Here is an 18053-nt window from a genome sequence, read left to right as displayed (position 1 = left end):
CTACTTTTTACTGACTTACTAAAGCACTTTTTTTGGTTTTGTAACCTCATTGAGCTTTGAACTTCATAGCTAGGTGTATGCAATCATGAGAAAAGCTACTTAAAGTGGCCACTTGCAAGTTGTTCTCCTGTTTGAATCTCCTCTGAAGAGTGGCATCATGGGCTCCTCAAAACAACTGTCAAATGATCTGAAAACAAAGATTATACAACATAGTTGTTCAGGGGAAGGATACAAAAAGCTGTCTCAGAGGTTTAACCTGTCAATTTCCACTGTGAGGAACATAGTAAGGAAATGGAAGTACACAGGTACAGTTCTTGTTAAGGCCAGAAGTGGCAGGCCAAGAAAAACATCAGAAAGGCAGAGAAGAAGAATGGTGAGATCAGTCAAGGACAATCCTCAGACCATCTCCAGAGAGCTGCAGCATCAACTTGCTGCAGATGGTGTCACTGTGCATCGGTCAACTATACAACGCACTGTGTTTTTTGCCGCCATGCATAACGCCTTTTTGTATTACCAAACAACTCAATCTTGGTTTCATCAGTCCACAGGACCTTCTTCCAAAAATAAATTGGCTTCTCCAAATGTGCTTTTGCATACCTCAGCCGACTCTGTTTGTGGCGTGCTTGCAGAAACGGCTTCTTTCGCATCACTCTCCTGGAGCGCCCCCACACCGCCGCAGGGCCGAGGGGTACCCGGAGCCGGGCCTCTGGGTCTCAGTCCTGGGGTTGTCACGGTGGCTAGACCCGGTCCGTGCCCTGTCTGTCAGTGGGGGACGTCCGGTACAATAAGTGGTGTTGTAACGGTGCAGTTGTGGGGTGCAGGTCGCGGTAAATAACGAGGACACCAGGTTGCAGTCTCTTTACCTCTTTACTGAAGATCTCTGAGTCCTCAGTCCAGAATACGGCTCACCAGGCTACGCAAGTCCGGCCGGTCCAATGGCACTTCCAGAGTTCTCTTCACAGGAGGAAATCTGTGCCTTCCCCCTAGCGCTATGTGTTGTAGTCCTTCCCTGCTGTGCTTACGGAAAGTACCCCACAACTGTTGTGTCTGTTTCTGATGTTCCCTCACAACTCGATTAGATGATGTTCTGCTAATCCTCCGTCCCTCCCTGAGGTTCGGGTAGGAACGGCACCCGTTTGACGGGTAGGCCTGGGGTTCTTCCGGGACCCTAGAGACGCCCCTCTCCCGCAATTGCCTCCCAAGACTTCATAGGTGATTTGAGTTAGACAGCCCGCCTGAGACTGACTGTCCTGCCGCTGTTTGGAGTATTGCTTGAAGCTGAATGTTATTCTACTCCCTCGGCGTTCCGGCCACCGGTAGTGCGCCTCAGTAGGATGTTGCTTCGGTCTTACAGCACGACTCCTACTGGTATTTCTCCTTTGCGTGATCCCGTTTCTCACTCAGCACAATCTATCTCTCTTCTAATCCTTTCTTGGGCACCGCCGCTACCCGGAGCAGGCACGGTCCCGTTACGTTCGTTCTCGTTGCCAAGCCTCTGTCAGGATCCCACCCCTGACAGAGACCCTACTGTATCTTCCCCTACAACACCCTCTGCCACAAGGTGTTGCCTGGTTCCAACCCAGTCAGCTTTCTGATCTAACTTCCTGCCTGACCCCCAGTTTACCCACTATGGTGGGGAGTGGCCTAATGAATAGCACCCTTAGCTCCCCCCGGAGGCCCAGCTGTGAAATGTATTGGTGTCTGTGATACCTGATCAGATGAACTCCTTCAGTGCCATCGGACGCACCATAGCTCCCCATAGTGGCGGAGCCACAGTACTGCAACGACCAGGACTCTGGGGCGCTGCACTCCCATACAGCTTCTCCTTGTGCAAAGTGCGTTGTATAGTTGACCGATGCACAGTGACACCATCTGCAGCAAGTTGATGCTGCAGCTCTCTGGAGGTGGCCTGAGGATTGTCCTTGACTGATCTCACCATTCTTCTTCTCTGCCTTTCTGATGTTTTTCTTGGCCTGGCACTTCTGGCCTTAACAAGAACTGTACCTGTGTTCTTCCATTTCCTTAGTATGTTCCTCACAGTGGAAATTGACAGGTTAAACCTCTGAGACAGCTTTTTGTATCCTTCCCCTGAACAACTATGTTGAATAATCTTTGTTTTCAGATCATTTGACAGTTGTTTTGAGGAGCCCATGATGCCACTCCTTGGAGGAGATTCAAACAGGAGAAGAACTTGCAAGTGGCCACTTTAAGTAGCTTTTCTCATGATTGCATACACCTAACCATGAAGTTCAAAGCTCAATGGGGTTACAAAACCAAAAAAAGTGCTTTAGTAAGTCAGTAAAAAGTAGGTAGGAGTATTTAAAACAAGAAAATGATAAGGGTGCCCATACTTATGCACCTGTCAAATTTTGTTTGAATGCAGATTGCACATTTTCTGTTAGTACAATAAACCTCATTTCAAGGCAGAAACATTACTGTGTCCAATAGTTATTAGATATATGAAACTGAAATAGCTGTTGCAAAAAAAACAATTTTTATAAAACATTAAGCTTAAGATTAATAGGGGTGCCCAAACTTTTTCATATGACTGTACATGCCACACACTTAATAGATGCATGCACTGCACAGCACTGACATATTAGACGCATACAGCACACACTGCTCATACATCAGCACATACAACACACACATTGCTCACATAATAGATGCATACAGTGGATACATTGCTTATATCAGACACATACAGCGCACATAATGCTCATACAATACATACAATGCTCATACAATACACAGTGCTCATACATTACCCATACTGCTCATACATTAGACATATACAGTATACACATTGCTCATACATCAGACCCATACAGCGCACATAGTGCTCATACAATACACCCACTGCTCATACAAAACACCCACTGCTCATACAATATACAGTGCTCATACATTAGACATATACACCACACACATTGCTCATACAATACACCCACTGCTCATACAATACACACTGCTCATACAATACACACTGCTCATACATTAGACATATACAGCACACACATTGTTCATACAATACACCCACTGCTCATACAATACACCCACTGCTCATACAATACACACACTGCTCATACAATACACACTGCTCATACATTACCCACACTGCCCATACATTAGACATATACAGCACACACATTGCTCATACAATACACACACTGCTCATACAATACACACTGCTCATATTTTACCCACACTGCCCATACATTAGACATATACAGCACACACACTGCTCATACAATACGCACACTGCTCATACAATACACACTGCTCATACATTAGACATATACAGCACACACATTGCTCATACAATACACACACTGCTCATACAATACACCCACTGCTCATATATTACCCACACTGCCCATACATTAGACATATACAGCACACACACTGCTCATACAATACACACTGCTCATATGGAGCGACCCCACTGCTGCAAGGCTGAGGGGTACCCGGTACTGGGCCTCTGCGTCTCAGTCCTGGGGTTGTCACGGTGGCTAGGCCCGGTCCGTGACCCTGCTGAGGGGCGTCCAGTGAAAGTTGAGAATGAGATGATGTTGTGGTGTGGTGTAGGTCACGGTAAATAACGAGGACACCAGGTTGCAGTCTCTTTACCTCTTTACTGAAGGCTTCAGGATCCTCAGTCCAGAATTCGGTTAACCAGGCTACCTGATTCCGGCCGGTCCGATGGCACTCCAGAGTTCCCTTTGCAGGTGGAAATCGGTGCCTACCTTCTAGCGCTTGTGTGTTGTAGTCCTTCCCTGCTGTGCTTACGGGATAGTCCTCACAACTGTTGTGTCTGTTTCTGAAGTTCCCTCACAACTCGATTATGATGTTCTTCTTCGTCCCCCCAGATGATATGGCTAGGACGCACCCGTATGACGGGTAGGCTCGGAGGTCTTCCGGGACCCTAGAGTCACCCCTCTCCAAATGTTACCCCCTGTGTCTGCTTAGGTGATTTTGGGTGAGACAGCCCGCCTAGAACTGACTGTCCTGCCGTAGGTTTGAAGTTAGGCCTGGAGCTCTATACTTCCTCGGCGTTTCCGGCCACCGGCTGCGCGCCTCAGTAGGATGTTGCCTCGTCTTACAGCATGACTCCTACTGGTGTTTCTCCTTGTTGCGTTGATCTCGTTTCTCACTCAGCACAATAAACCTCGCTTCTTGTCCTTTCTTGGGGTACCGCCGCAATGAAGTGCAGGCGCGGTCCCGTAACGTTCTTTCTGTTCGCTAGGCCTCTGTCAGGATCCCACCCCTGGCAGGGACCCCCCTGAATCTTCCCCTGCAACACCCTCTGCCACAGGATGTTGCCTGGTTCCAACCCAGTCAGCTTCTGACTAACTTCCTATCTAACCCCCAGTTTTACCAGATTGTGAGGAGTGGCCTAATACATAGCACCCTTAGCTCCCCCTGGAGGCCAGACCGTGAAGTGTATTGGTGTCTGTGATACCTGGTCAGGTGAACTCCTTCAGTGCCATCAGACGTACCATAGCCCCCCTTAGCGGCGGAGCATCAGTACTGCAGCGACCAGGCTCTGGGGTGCTGCACATATATTACCCACACTGCTCATACATTAGACATGTACAATACACACACTGCTCATACATTAGACACATATGCAGCGCCCCAGAGTCCTGGTCGTTGCAGTACTGATGCTCCGCCGCTAAGGGGGGCTATGGTACGTCTGATGGCACTGAAGGAGTTCTTCTGACCAGATATCACAGTCACCAATACACTTCACAGTCTGGCCTCCAGGGGGAGCTAAGGGTTCTATGTTGTAGGCCACTCCTCACAATCTGGTAAAACTGGGGGTTAGGCAGAAAGTTAGATAGAAGCTGACTGGGTTGGAACCAGGCAACACCTTGTGGCAGAGGGTGTTGTAGGGGAAGATTCAGAGGGGTCCCTGTCAGGGGTGGGATCCTGACAGAGGCCTAGCAAACAGAGAGAACGTTACGGGACCGCGCCTGCACGATATAGCGGCGGTACCCCAAGAAAGGACAAGAAGCGAGGTTCATTGTGCTGAGTGAGAAACGAGATCAACGCAATAAGGAGAATACTAGTAGGAGTAGTGCTGTAAGACGAGGCAACATCCTATTGAGGCGCATAACCGGTGGCCGGAACGCCGAGGAAGTATAGAGCTCCAGGCCAAACTTCAAACCTACGGCAGGACAGTCAGTTATAGGCGGGCTGTCTCATCCAATTGACCCAGGAAGACACAGGGGGGGTAACAACAGGAGTGGGGCGACACTAGAGTCCCGGAAGAGCTCCAAGCCTCCCCGTCATACGGGTGCGTCCTAACCATAAGATCTGGGAGACGTGGAAGAACATCGGAATCGAGTTGTGAGGGAACACGAGAAACAGACACAACAGTTGTGGGGACTATCCCGTGAGCACAGCAGGGGAGGACCACAACACACAAGCGCTAGAAGGTAGGCACAGATTTCTACCTGTGAAGGGAACTCTGAAGGTGCCATCGGACCGGCCAGGCTTGCGCAGCCTGGTTAACTGTATTCCGGATTGAGGATCCTGAAGTCTTCAGTAAAGAGGTAAAGAGACTGCAACTTGGTGTCCTCGTTATTTACCGGCACTGCACCGCACTACCACCATCATCCACATCTATTATTGGGCGCCCCTCAGCAGGGTCACGGACCGGGTCTAGCCACCGTGACAATCCCAGAGCAGAGACTCAGAGGCCCGGTACCGGGTACCCCTCGGCCCTGCGGCAGTGGGGGCGCTGCAAACTTGGCGTCACGAACAGGATCTACTTAAGCCTGAAGAATCGGGTCATGTGTGCCTTGGAACTGTGATTTATTGTGCTTGGACTGTGACTTATTGTAAAGACTGTGTATTGTCACTTGCCGCCAAAAGTTCCCGCCAAGATCCGCCGCCATTGCAGTACCACGGGGAGCGCAGAGGAAGAAGAGGGGCGTGCCATGGGATGAGACCACCAAAGCGGCGCCAAAAGTAGCGACCGTCCCCTCCGACTTCTGCTGCGAGATGATGACCTGCCCAGCAGCAGAGGAGAACCGCCCCCTGATTTGCAACGGCGGGAACGAGCCGAAGAAGGAGCTCGACCTAGGAGAAATGGCGGAGCCAGGTGCATGCGTTGCCGCCGAATGCCAGGCAGCGACGATGAGCAGCAAGTGCCCGAGCGACGGCGAAGTGATCCCGGCTTGCCCTCACCCACCAGAGGCGGACTCGCGTCCACCGCCGGTGAAGGATCTGAACTCCTTGGAGCCGCCGACGGAGGAGCTGAGCCTACCTATCCCAACCACGGAGCCATGGAGGGCAGAGCCACATCAAGAGGCCATCTCGGAGGAACCGCGGTCCGGGCTGCAGCCGATTCCAGTGTCCTTGTCGGCGGAACGGATCGACACCGGTGGAATCACATCAGGCGCAGGTATGGAAAGCGCCCCTACTCCCCCGGCCGATTCTGCTCCCCTGACCGATCCGGCTCCCCTGACCGCTCCCGCTCCCGTGACCGCTCCTCACCCCAGCAATAACTGTTTCCTCTCGGTGGAGCGGGTTATCCTTACCCCCGACATGATGGGGAAGCTGGTACCTCCACTACCGACCACGATGGGGGAACCCATAGATGTGAGCCCAGAAGGGGTGATCCTCCAGTGGGACACCCCCTGGACCGGGCCAGAAGGAGCTCGGGAGGAAGGCTTCATCCTTGCTGTGCTCACCTGGGAACAATATAAACAATGTCTGATCCTATATTGGAAGAACCGGAAAGAGACCGGACAGACTGATCCACTAACCGTACGGCGCCCAAAGCCTGCGCACGGCAGGAAGGACGCGGTAAAGCGGGGAACTGTGCTGGCCTTTCACCCAAAGCGGGGTTGGGGCTCCATACAGGAACCGGGACTACCGACTGACATCTTCGTTACTAGTTATAACGTGAAGACTCCCTGCCGCGATCAATATGGAGACCCACTATTGCAAAGGGGGGACCAGGTGACCTACACCCGCCACCGGAGTGCGCAAGGATGGTGAGCTCGGAACGTCCAGCGATGTGGGCCTGAGGGGGTGTCACCTGTTGTCCCGACCATGACTGATCCTGACCTGACAGATCTTGTTACTATTGCTACTGTACGCCTTGTTGCGGCTACCGAGCTTGCAGCCAGGGTTAGCCTTCGAATCCAGACACCGGGTGATCTGACTGCACCCGAGAGACCAACCCTTGACACTGACACCGCATCAGCCGCAGGAAGGAGACCGCCCCCTGCGCAGCCAGAAACTGAGTAAGCAAGAATGCTTCATAATGTAAATAGTTAACTGATTGTCTTTTTGCTGTTTTTGCTGCTACAACCCGATCAGGGTTAACTCTTAAAGGGATCCCTTTGTTTACCCGGGATCCCTTCTTTTGCTTTTTGTTTTCTACCTGTTTGCACAAGTTATCAAGAACTGCTGAATCAAGAACAATGCATGATTACAAACTTTTTGTACATAGTTTGCACCTTCTTAAAGGTGCTCTCTACTGGTTTTACACAAGGAAAGGACTCTTTGCGAAGACACTGGTCTTGGAACCAGCACCGGAGTCCTTACTGCGAACAGACTTGCAGCTTGAGAAGTTGCACTACCTCATAGAGACTTGGTCCCCTCTTAAATGGAATGTTCACATTTTGCACTTATGAACAGTGTTGCCTTAAGATGGTTAAATGGCAATAATGTCTTGAAAAGAAGAAGTTAAATGTAGCTAACTAGTTTATTGTGAGAAATGTTTAATGATGTTGATAAAAGAATGAGGACAGAAAGTGAACCCGAACGGGGTTAGTCAGTGAGTCCTCCTAGGAGCCATATAGAGATGGCTCAGTAATCCTGAACTGAAAGATGGATGATAAGTTCTATACCATGTATAGTAGTAGAAAGGCAGTAGGCCCGGGCAGAAAGGGGCGGTCCTGTAACAGAAAGGAGAGGCAGTAGGCCTGGAGCAGATAGGACAGGCGGTCCTGCAGATGTAAAGAAGGAGAATGCAGAAAAGTTGATTAGCCTTATAATGTTTTATAAGAAGGTCTTTAGTGGATTCAGCGAGTACGTCCTTAAAGGCAATGTTAAATTATTGTTCAAAAATTTTGCACTTAGTAGAATACCCGGTTGGGTAAGAAAAGTTATTTATAGTATGTTATTTAAAGTATTTAACCATGTTTGTAACGTTCAAGTGTCCTCACCTCCCATAAAGGGAAGCTCTGTTAAAAAGTTTACTTGTACTTGCATTTTCAAAATTGTATGTCTTTTTGCTGACATGTATTGTTGTTTTCTTCCCAGTCCAGGAGTACTGGATTTAACCGGGGGGGAGTGCAGCGCCCCAGAGTCCTGGTCGTTGCAGTACTGATGCTCCGCCGCTAAGGGGGGGCTATGGTACGTCTGATGGCACTGAAGGAGTTCTTCTGACCAGGTATCACAGTCACCAATACACTTCACAGTCTGGCCTCCAGGGGGAGCTAAGGGTTCTATGTATTAGGCCACTCCTCACAATCTGGTAAAACTGGGGCTTAGGCAGAAAGTTAGATAGAAGCTGACTGGGTTGGAACCAGGCAACACCTTGTGGCAGAGGGTGTTGTAGGGGAAGATTCAGAGGGGTCCCTGTCAGGGGTGGGATCCTGACAGAGGCCTAGCAAACAGAGAGAACGTTACGGGACCGCACCTGCACGATATAGCGGTGGTACCCCAAGAAAGGACAAGAAGCGAGGTTCATTGTGCTGAGTGAGAAACGAGATCAACGCAATAAGGAGAATACCAGTAGGAGTAGTGCTGTAAGACGAGGCAACATCCTATTGAGGCGCATAACCGGTGGCCGGAACGCCGAGGAAGTATAGAGCTCCAGGCCAAACTTCAAACCTACGGCAGGACAGTCAGTTATAGGCGGGCTGTCTCATCCAATTGACCCAGGAAGACACAGGGGGGGTAACAACAGGAGTGGGGTGACGCTAGAGTCCCGGAAGAGCTCCGAGCCTCCCCGTCATACGGGTGCGTCCTAACCATAAGATCTGGGGGACGTGGAAGAACATCAGAAACGAGTTGTGAGGGAACACGAGAAACAGACACAACAGTTGTGAGGACTATCCCGTGAGCACAGCAGGGGAGGACCACAACACACAAGCGCTAGAAGGTAGGCACAGATTTCCACCTGTGAAGGGAACTCTGGAGGTGCCATCGGACCGGCCAGGCTTGCGCAGCCTGGTTAACCGTATTCCGGATTGAGGATCCTGAAGTCTTCAGTAAAGAGGTAAAGAGACTGCAACTTGGTGTCCTCGTTATTTACCGGCACTGCACCGCACTACCACCATCATCCACATCTATTATTGGGCGCCCCTCAGCAGGGTCACGGACCGGGTCTAGCCACCGTGACAATCCCAGAGCAGAGACTCAGAGGCCCGGTACCGGGTACCCCTCGGCCCTGCGGCAGTGGGGGCGCTGCACATACATGCTGCGCTTATACAAGACACATGGAACACACATGCCTCACATTTCAAAGACATGCAGCACACCAGGCCAGCAGCTGATCCATAGGAGTGACATCATATGTTGCCCTTGGCAGTTACGCCGATGTCAGCTGCCAGCCTCTGTGCCGGCTAAAGAAGAGGGCACTGCACGATGTGGGAGCAGGGGAAGGTGAGTAGAATGCTGGGGGGTTTTATTAGGCATTAGAGAACAGCAGCAAAATGGGGGACATATGTATTAGGAAGGAACTCTGGATGGGGGTCCCACTGGAGTCTAGTTAAGCTTTACATTTACATTTCGAACAAATAATTCCATTTCTTTTTTTGGAACAACTAATTCATCCCCAAAACAGATCTGTTGCATAACTGATGCTGACGGAATTAGAGGGGTCCCAATGATTATTTTGGATTATGTTTGGTGTCTGCTTTTAGATCGAGAGGAGAAGACCCAGTGCCCAGTCCGGCCCCTGTGCACCGAAATCTAATTAGCGGAAAACATCAAATGGTGATTAAAGAAGAGCCACAAAGCGGATTTCTTTACCAAATGTATCAATGTAATCTGTACTACAGCCCCATAACAGCTATGTCAATTATATTATTACATTGTGCGAACAGGTTCTTTTTAATAGTACACAGCTTCAAGTATTTAGAGAATTTGCTGTTTTTGTGCATTTTTTTTCTCTATGAGCTTCTATGTGGAGCTGAAAATAATGCATGTAGAAAAATGCCATTGCATTTTCAAGAGCAGCAAAATCAAAACCTTTCTGTACTTATAAAAAGAACATTAAAACATCTGCTTCAAATCTGCACCAAAAATTGGTTGGGGGTTCAAATCCAAGTGGGACCAGAACTCAAAAAAAGAAAACTGTTCATTTAATTAAACAGCATGGGACTCATGTAAAGTACAATGGAGGGAGCTGCATGCAGAATCTAAACCCGTTCTGGAGTTTGAACAGGGACTTTCATCCTTCCAGTAGGAGAGGCTTGTGGAAAAAGGAATCAGCATGTATCAGACATTTATGGGATGTACATTCAATATGCTATAGAGGTCTCAGATAGTAATACACCTCCTCAGATGCACCTAAAGGCTCGGTGGCGGTCACACTCTGCAACCACCATTGTTACACCCATCTCCAAGTGCTATTGTTAAAAATGTGGCCGAGCAGAGAACACCGACCTCCTGCTTTGTCATTCAGTCTAGCAACCCAAATGTTGATTCAAGCACAATGTAGGCACTATTACGTCATAGAGTCACAATGAGGTAACTACTACTTTATAGAGTAACACTGTCATGGCACTGTTGCAGGATCTCCCTGAGTTAGGGGCTCTTTCCCTACCTCTAAAGCTAGAGGTGCACTAGCTATCCCTGCTCCCCAGATTACTTCTGATGGTGAAGATGCTAGGGCCACATGCCTTGCTGAGCTCCTAAATGAACCTTTCTCTTTCTCCCCCACCTGGGGAGGTAGAGAGTTGTATTGTATATGAATACACAAACCAGACTAACAGGGGAAGACGTACAGGGATAAATGAAAATACCAATCATAAAAATATGCACTCACAAACAACAGAGTGGAACACCGGGAAGTAAAAACCAAATAGGAGAGGATGAGGATATACACACACATAAATCATCAAGCAATAGTTTTCTGAATAACACTTCAAATACCACCTCAAACAACCAAAACTTCAAACTCCATAACCAGGCAGTATGAAATTAACACTGGCATCCCTGATTGCCAGAGGGAGTAAATATAGCATAGAGGTGTGGCCAACACTGAACAGCTGAGTTCATCAAAGCAGAAAAGCTCCAGGAGCTCTCAAATGAACAGATTAACCCTTGCACTGCTAACAGAAACTTGCACTGTTTAATATGATGGTGAAGTGCTTCTAATCAGTGCAGGAGTACGTGAAATCAGACACCACAATGTCCTGGCCTCCCTCTGTCACGGTAACCCCATAGCACACACAGGGGCCATGATTACTATACTGAGACACAGAGGGGGCACTACTATTATATGGAGGAACAAAATAGGTACAGTAAATGGAGGTACAGAAGGGGCCACTATCATTATATAGATGCATAGGGGAAGCACTATTGCTATATGGCGGCATAAAGGAGGCACTACTGTTACATGGAGGCACTAAGGGGTATTGTTACTATCTGGGGGCATATGTGTGCACTATTGCTATGTGAAGATATAATGGTGGACTATTATCATATTGAGACATAGAGAGGAATACTATAACTATACAGAGGTACAATAATATCACTATTACTGTCATGACTCTGTTGTTGGGTTTTTCGGGACCAGGGGCTCCTTCCCTGATCCCAAATTAAAGTTAGTGTAAATCTGAGATAGGTGTCTAACTTCTAGCAAGATCTATCACACAGCGTGTGCCACTGTGATCAATCTGATGTATATGCAGACTGCCAGGACTACATTTCCTGATTATTAGACAGCTGTCACGACTCTGTTGTCGGGTGTCATGGGATCAGGGGCTCCTTCCCTGACCCTAACGCTAGGGGTGCCCTAGCTCACCCTGTTCCCCAGATAACTTCTGATGGTGAAGTGCCATGCCTTAGCTCCTTAATGTGCCCTCATTCTGTAACCTTTCCGTACCCAGCGAAGAGGGGAGTAGTAATGTACCATAATACACCAACCAGAATAGCAAGGTAATACAAACAAGGATAAAGAATAAATACCAATTATACAAATATACTCACATAAACAACAGAGGTAAACACCGGGGAGAGAGGGATGGGGTAAAACCAAAGTAGGAGAAGGAGGGTATTAGCACACAACTGAAACCATGCAACAGTCTCAGATAAATCCACCAACAGATAAATCCACCAAACGCCTTCTCAAACAACAACAAACCACCATCTCCTAACCATGCAGCATAAACTACCTCTGACAATGAGTGCTTGCCAAGGCACAGAATATGTTGGAGAGGGGAGTGGCTAACAGTGAACAGCTGAGAGCCTTAAAGCAGGAAAGCTTCCAAGAGCTCTCAATGGAGCAGATTAACCCCTGCAGTGCTAAAATAAAACTGCACCGTTTAATATGAAGGTGAAGTGCTTCTAAACAGTGCAGGAGTAGGAGAAATCAGACGCTGCGGTCTTCTGGCTCCTCTCTGTCGCGGTAAACCCATGACAATTACTAAATGGAGGCACTATTTGTACATAGAGGCACAGAGGGGGCATGATAATTATATGGAAGAATGGAGGCGTAAAGGGAGTATCATTACTAAATAGGCATACAAAGGAAACATTATTACTATATGGTAGCACAGGGTGATACTATTACAATATGGAAGCACAAAGGGGGTACTATTACTACTATTAGGCCCAAAAGGGGGTGTTACTGCTCTACAGAGGCATAAAGGAGACACTATGACTATCTGGGGTTACAGAGGAGGCCACTGTTTTATAAAGGCACAAAGGGGTGTGGGTTCAATATGGAGGCATAAAGGAGGCACTGTAGCTCTGTGGAGGCACAATGGGGTGCTAATACTATCTGGGAGCATAGCTGGGCACTTCATTATGTGGAGACAAAAGGGCACTATAGCTACATATATAAAGGTACAATTGGGGCACTGTTACTATATTAGGGCACAGAGGAGGAACTACTACTATATGAGGGCTTAGATGGGGACACTATGAATATTTAAAGGCATAGAGGGAGCACTATTACCACATGGGAGCATAGAGCACATACATACGCTGTATGGAGGCTTTATAACTGTATGAGGCACAGAGGTAAACTAAAGGTGACGTTAAGAGCTGGAGAGAGAAGCTGCAACTGGGCTTCCTCCACGCTGAGCGCAGATACCGGTAGCCGGAAGACCGAGGTTGTGCAGTATTCTACATCTCGCAGCAGAAACCGGCGGGACAGCAGATTGCAAGTTACCTGTCCACCTTACACCTGAAGACACAGTAGCAGATAGATCCCGGGTCCTGATAGAGATCTTGTAAAAAGGCTCGAGTTACCTGTCAAGTATTGTCCTACCTAAAGGAGGACAGAGAGATAACGTGAGGACCTTGTGTGAGGCCTAAGGCAGCAAGGGACTACAACACCACAGCGCTAGTAGGAAGGCTTCCAATCCCACCTGGTTACAGGGATTCCAGATTCGAGTCCAAGCCGGCCGGACCATACCAGCATCTGTGATCCGGTACCCTGGACTGTGGCTGTACAAAGTTAAAGAGACTGCAACCATGTGTCCTTTGTTTCTTTCTACACCACCTACCACCTGACACTACTACACCGGGAGCCCTGGGGACCCTGCTTCACCTGTGGGAAGTCATATCATAATTGCTGCCATAACATCACCCCAGAGGACCCCTTTAAGCAGCGTCAGTCATCACTGACCAAGAACCACAGGTGACGTCACGAACAAACTTTATTCACAAAATCCCCTTAAAGACATTCCCTTTTACTTGGGCGCCCAGGGCCACGGACCGGGTCGCCGTCGCCGCCGTAACACATCCCCTTTAAGTACCGGACCCGGTATCAAGTACCCCATGGCCCTACCGGGCGTTCCACAAGGAAGCACTATTTCTATATGAAGGCATTATAACTATGGGGGCACAGGGTTGCATTATTACTAAATGGAGGCACAGGGGGGTATTATTACTATATGGAGTCACAAAAGGGAAGCTACTGCTATATGGATGCAAATAGGGGGCTTTATTACTAGTACAAAGGGTGAACAATGATTATATGGAGGCATAGGAGGGCAATATAGCAATATGGAAGCACAATAGGGGAGCTATTATTTTGTGGAGGCACAGAAGGGGCCACTATTACTATTTAGAGGCACGGAGTGGACATTGTTACTATGTGGAGGCACAATATGGAGCACACATACTGTGCTTTCAATTGTCAGCCATGAATTTGAGTCCCATTCTGGCACTGAGAGGGGGTGTTATAAAAATCAGATTAATATTAGGACTCGCTCACACGAGTGTATACATTGGCTGAGTACTATCTTATGTTTTATCGGATAGCACTCATATTATCATTATTTTATGGGGCAGGGCAGATCTGCGTTTTTTTCTCATACCGAGTCGCGTGACAAAAAATCATAGAATGCTGCAATCTGCAGGCAAATCGGATGCCACTCACCCATTCAAGCCTATGGGCGCATGGAAATCATGGACTGCACTCGGATAACATCCGAGTGCAGTCCCATTTTCCTGGGCTCACAGAATGGAGAAGGAGGATAAATTTAGTTCTCAATCTTCTCATCTGAGCTACGATTTTCTCATCGGATCACACTAAGCTGACACTCGGATGGAACTCTTACCAGTGTCAGATTCCTCTGCTTTTAGTCAATACACCGTGGATGAGTGTGACTGATGCAGCAGAGCTCAGTTGGCTGGTTCACTTAGCTCTTCTGAGGAAACCAAGCAAAACGCTTGTCCAGGGGACTCCGAGTCCTGATAGTTTAATCTGTATGGCATGACATCTTCCATAATTTATGTAATTTTGTGGGAGAAAAAGGTAAAAATCAGTCACTCTCAAGTGGATGAAAAAGGCACTTTATGGTGCAAAAAATAAGTAAAAAATGCAGCATATGAAAGACAAAGCAGTAACTGACGCGTCTCGAACACAGCATGTGTTCTTACAGTGCTACAATTAAGAATACACACCGTGATTGTCATTGATTCCTTGTCTTTCATATGTTGGATTTCTAACTTATTTTTTCTACAATAAAGTCATTTTTAATTTTTCATTAACTTGTAAGCGCCGGATGTTTTCCTTTTTTTCTTCGGTGTAGGCGATGCCAATATTGAATCCGAGCACCTACCCGGTCAGATCGAGGGTCTAAGTGCAGGCGCCAGGCGGATCAGAATACTATTAACCTGCAGATTAACCCCATACCTGAGGCTAATAGTGTTTTTTCACATGACAAGTTCCATTGAGGCACATTTGAGTATATGCATGATATATTTATTTTACCATGCCTGTCCCCATTGGGGCTCACAATCTAGATCCCCTATCAGAAGTGTGGGAGGAAACTGGAGAACCCAGGCAAACACGGGGAGAACACACAATCTCCTTGCAGATGTTGTCCTTGGTGGGATTTGAACCCAGGACCCCCACGTTACAAGGCTGCAGTTCTAACCATACACATGTCATTTCCTGATAGCTACATCTTATGTACTACGTTCACATGACACTTATTGCTTTGGATTACCATTAGGTTCTCTGTCTTCTATATATAGTATCCCTGTATATTTTTAGATGTTTTCTATTGTAACGTACTGCGAATCAATAAAGCATTGTTATCTTTTCTGATCACATTATGGACAGGAGTCTGTTCTTTTCTCTTCTAGTTAAATAGCGCGGACAAAACAGGGTGACTGCCCTCCGGCACCAAGGGGGTCCAGAGCATATGTTCCGCCATCTCTCTATCTGCTATATATTTATATAAATGTCAATTTTGATTAAAGAAAGAAACTTATAAGCCAGTAGGTGGCAGCATCTTCTAATCAGCTTTATTTGACAAATTTTGGAATTGCTCGGGGCACCCTACAAGTATTGGGATCAGACAGTCAGGGGCTGATAGTTCAGTGCAGATAGGACAGTCAGTAATGTGCTCTCTCCAGAGCCTAGGAGGGTTTGGGGTGGGGAGAGGGAGGATCTGACACAGGGAAGGGGAGTGACACACATTGGAGAGCTTGACAGTAGTACTGGCAGGGTCTGATGAGAGGGAAGAGGCACAGTGACAGAATAGTGGAGACTGAAGTGTCCTCACTTCATGTGACAGCTGCAGCTTTAAGTGGACACTATCCCCTCCAGTCTGGACTCTGCTGCCAGCTTATGGCTGACTACTACTGAGCTGCAAGATAGCACGCCTGTCCTACTGACTGACAACCATTGCAGGTCAGTGACATCCACCTTCTTACATTCTATTACATTCTATTACTCAGACACATTGGCACTTTAATTCCCTTCTGTTGCATGTGATATAAAGGGGGTTTCTGGTTATTTAATAACTTATCTGTTAGATATGATGGAGGTCTGGGAAATGTGACCCCAGCTGATAATTAATATAACATGGATCACAGCATTGACCAGTTCAGTCTGAATATTAGTGGGACCCCAGATTCCCAATGACATATTATGATCAGAGTACCCCCTTAACTTGACTTTACATAACCAAATGTTACTTTCCAGAGTAAATGACTGGATGTATTTGCTACATGATCCATAGTATTCTGTATTTTCTAGGCTTTTGTTTACAATTTTGCAACATTGTTGCACTTGTGTTATTTCAAGATTCTATACACTTTTTTCTTAACGCTATACCAGTGTTCTAATACACTGGGGTGAGAGAATGAAGAGCAAGTGATCAGCTGTACTGTACTGCTCATTCACACATCAGTATTTCATCAGTATTTGCAGCAGTGTCTCAGATACACAGAACAGGTTTCAATCTTTCAATTATAGTTTTTCTCTGTAAGGCCACATTCACATGTTCAGTATTTGGTCAGTATTTTACATCAGTATTTGTAAGCCAAAACCAGGAGTGGAACAATCAGAGGAAAAGTATAATAGAAACATATGCCCCACTTCTGTATTATCACCCACTCCTGGTTTTGGCTTACAAATACTGATGTAAATACTGACCAAATACTGAACGTGTGAATGTGGCCTAAGTTCCACTTCTGGCTTTGGTATACAAACACTGATGCAAAATACTGATGTGTGAATGAGGCCTTATTGTGGGCTACAACACTAATCATTAGGATTCATTCACACATCAGTATTTGGTCAGTATTTTCCATCAGCGTTTGTATGCCAAAACCAGGAGTGAAACTTACAGAGAAAAACTGTAACTGAAAGATTGACTCCTGTTCTGTGTTGTAGGCCATGTTCACACTAGCAGTATTTGGTCAGTATTTTACATCAGTATTTGTAATACAAAACCAGGAGTGGGTGATAAATATAGAAGTGGTGCATATGTTTCTATTATACTTTTCCTCTGATTGTTCCACTCCTGGTTTTGGCTTACAAATACTGATGTAAAATACTGACCAAATACTGAACGTGTGCAAATACTGATGAAATACTGATGTGTGAATAAGGCCTCAGAGACACTGTTGGGTATGACTTACAAATACTTAGGTTAAATACTGACCAAATACTGAATGTGTGCAAATAGTAAAATACTGATGTGAACGACTAACCAATTACTGAATGTGGGCAAATACTATTGAAATACTGACCAAATACTGATGTGTGAATAAGGCCTCAGAGACACTGTTGGTTATGACTTACATATACTTAGGTAAAATACTGATCAAATACTGAATGCGTGCAAATACTTATGAAATACTGACCACTACTGATGTGAACTACTAACCAAATACTGAACTTGTGCAAATACTGATGAAATCCTGACCAAATACTGGTGTGTGAATGAGGCCTCAGAGACACTCCTGGTTAAGGCATACAAATACTGATGAAATACTGATGAAAAATATTGACCTATGAATGAGACTTTAAATGGAGATATGTAGGTTCTTCAGACTACACATTGCTCAGGACGATGTTCTGAGGACAGGAGACTGGTCACTAGGCCTGG

At 46.9% G+C, this 18053-nt stretch overlaps 1 protein-coding gene across 1 annotated transcript in view; it reads left to right on the top strand.

The window, feature by feature from the left end:
• Positions 1 to 16026: 16026 nt before the first annotated feature.
• Positions 16027 to 18053, top strand: part of PPARG (peroxisome proliferator activated receptor gamma) — a 59307-nt gene continuing 57280 nt past the window's right edge. The window contains exon 1 of the mRNA XM_077276273.1: positions 16027 to 16348. The gene's annotated coding sequence lies outside the window, so the exon portion shown is untranslated. The remainder of the gene's footprint in view (positions 16349 to 18053) is intronic.

Source organism: Ranitomeya variabilis, chromosome 8, assembly GCF_051348905.1.
Source record: "Ranitomeya variabilis isolate aRanVar5 chromosome 8, aRanVar5.hap1, whole genome shotgun sequence".
Taxonomy (NCBI): domain Eukaryota; kingdom Metazoa; phylum Chordata; class Amphibia; order Anura; family Dendrobatidae; genus Ranitomeya; species Ranitomeya variabilis.
This window is presented reverse-complemented; position numbering and strand designations above follow the sequence as displayed.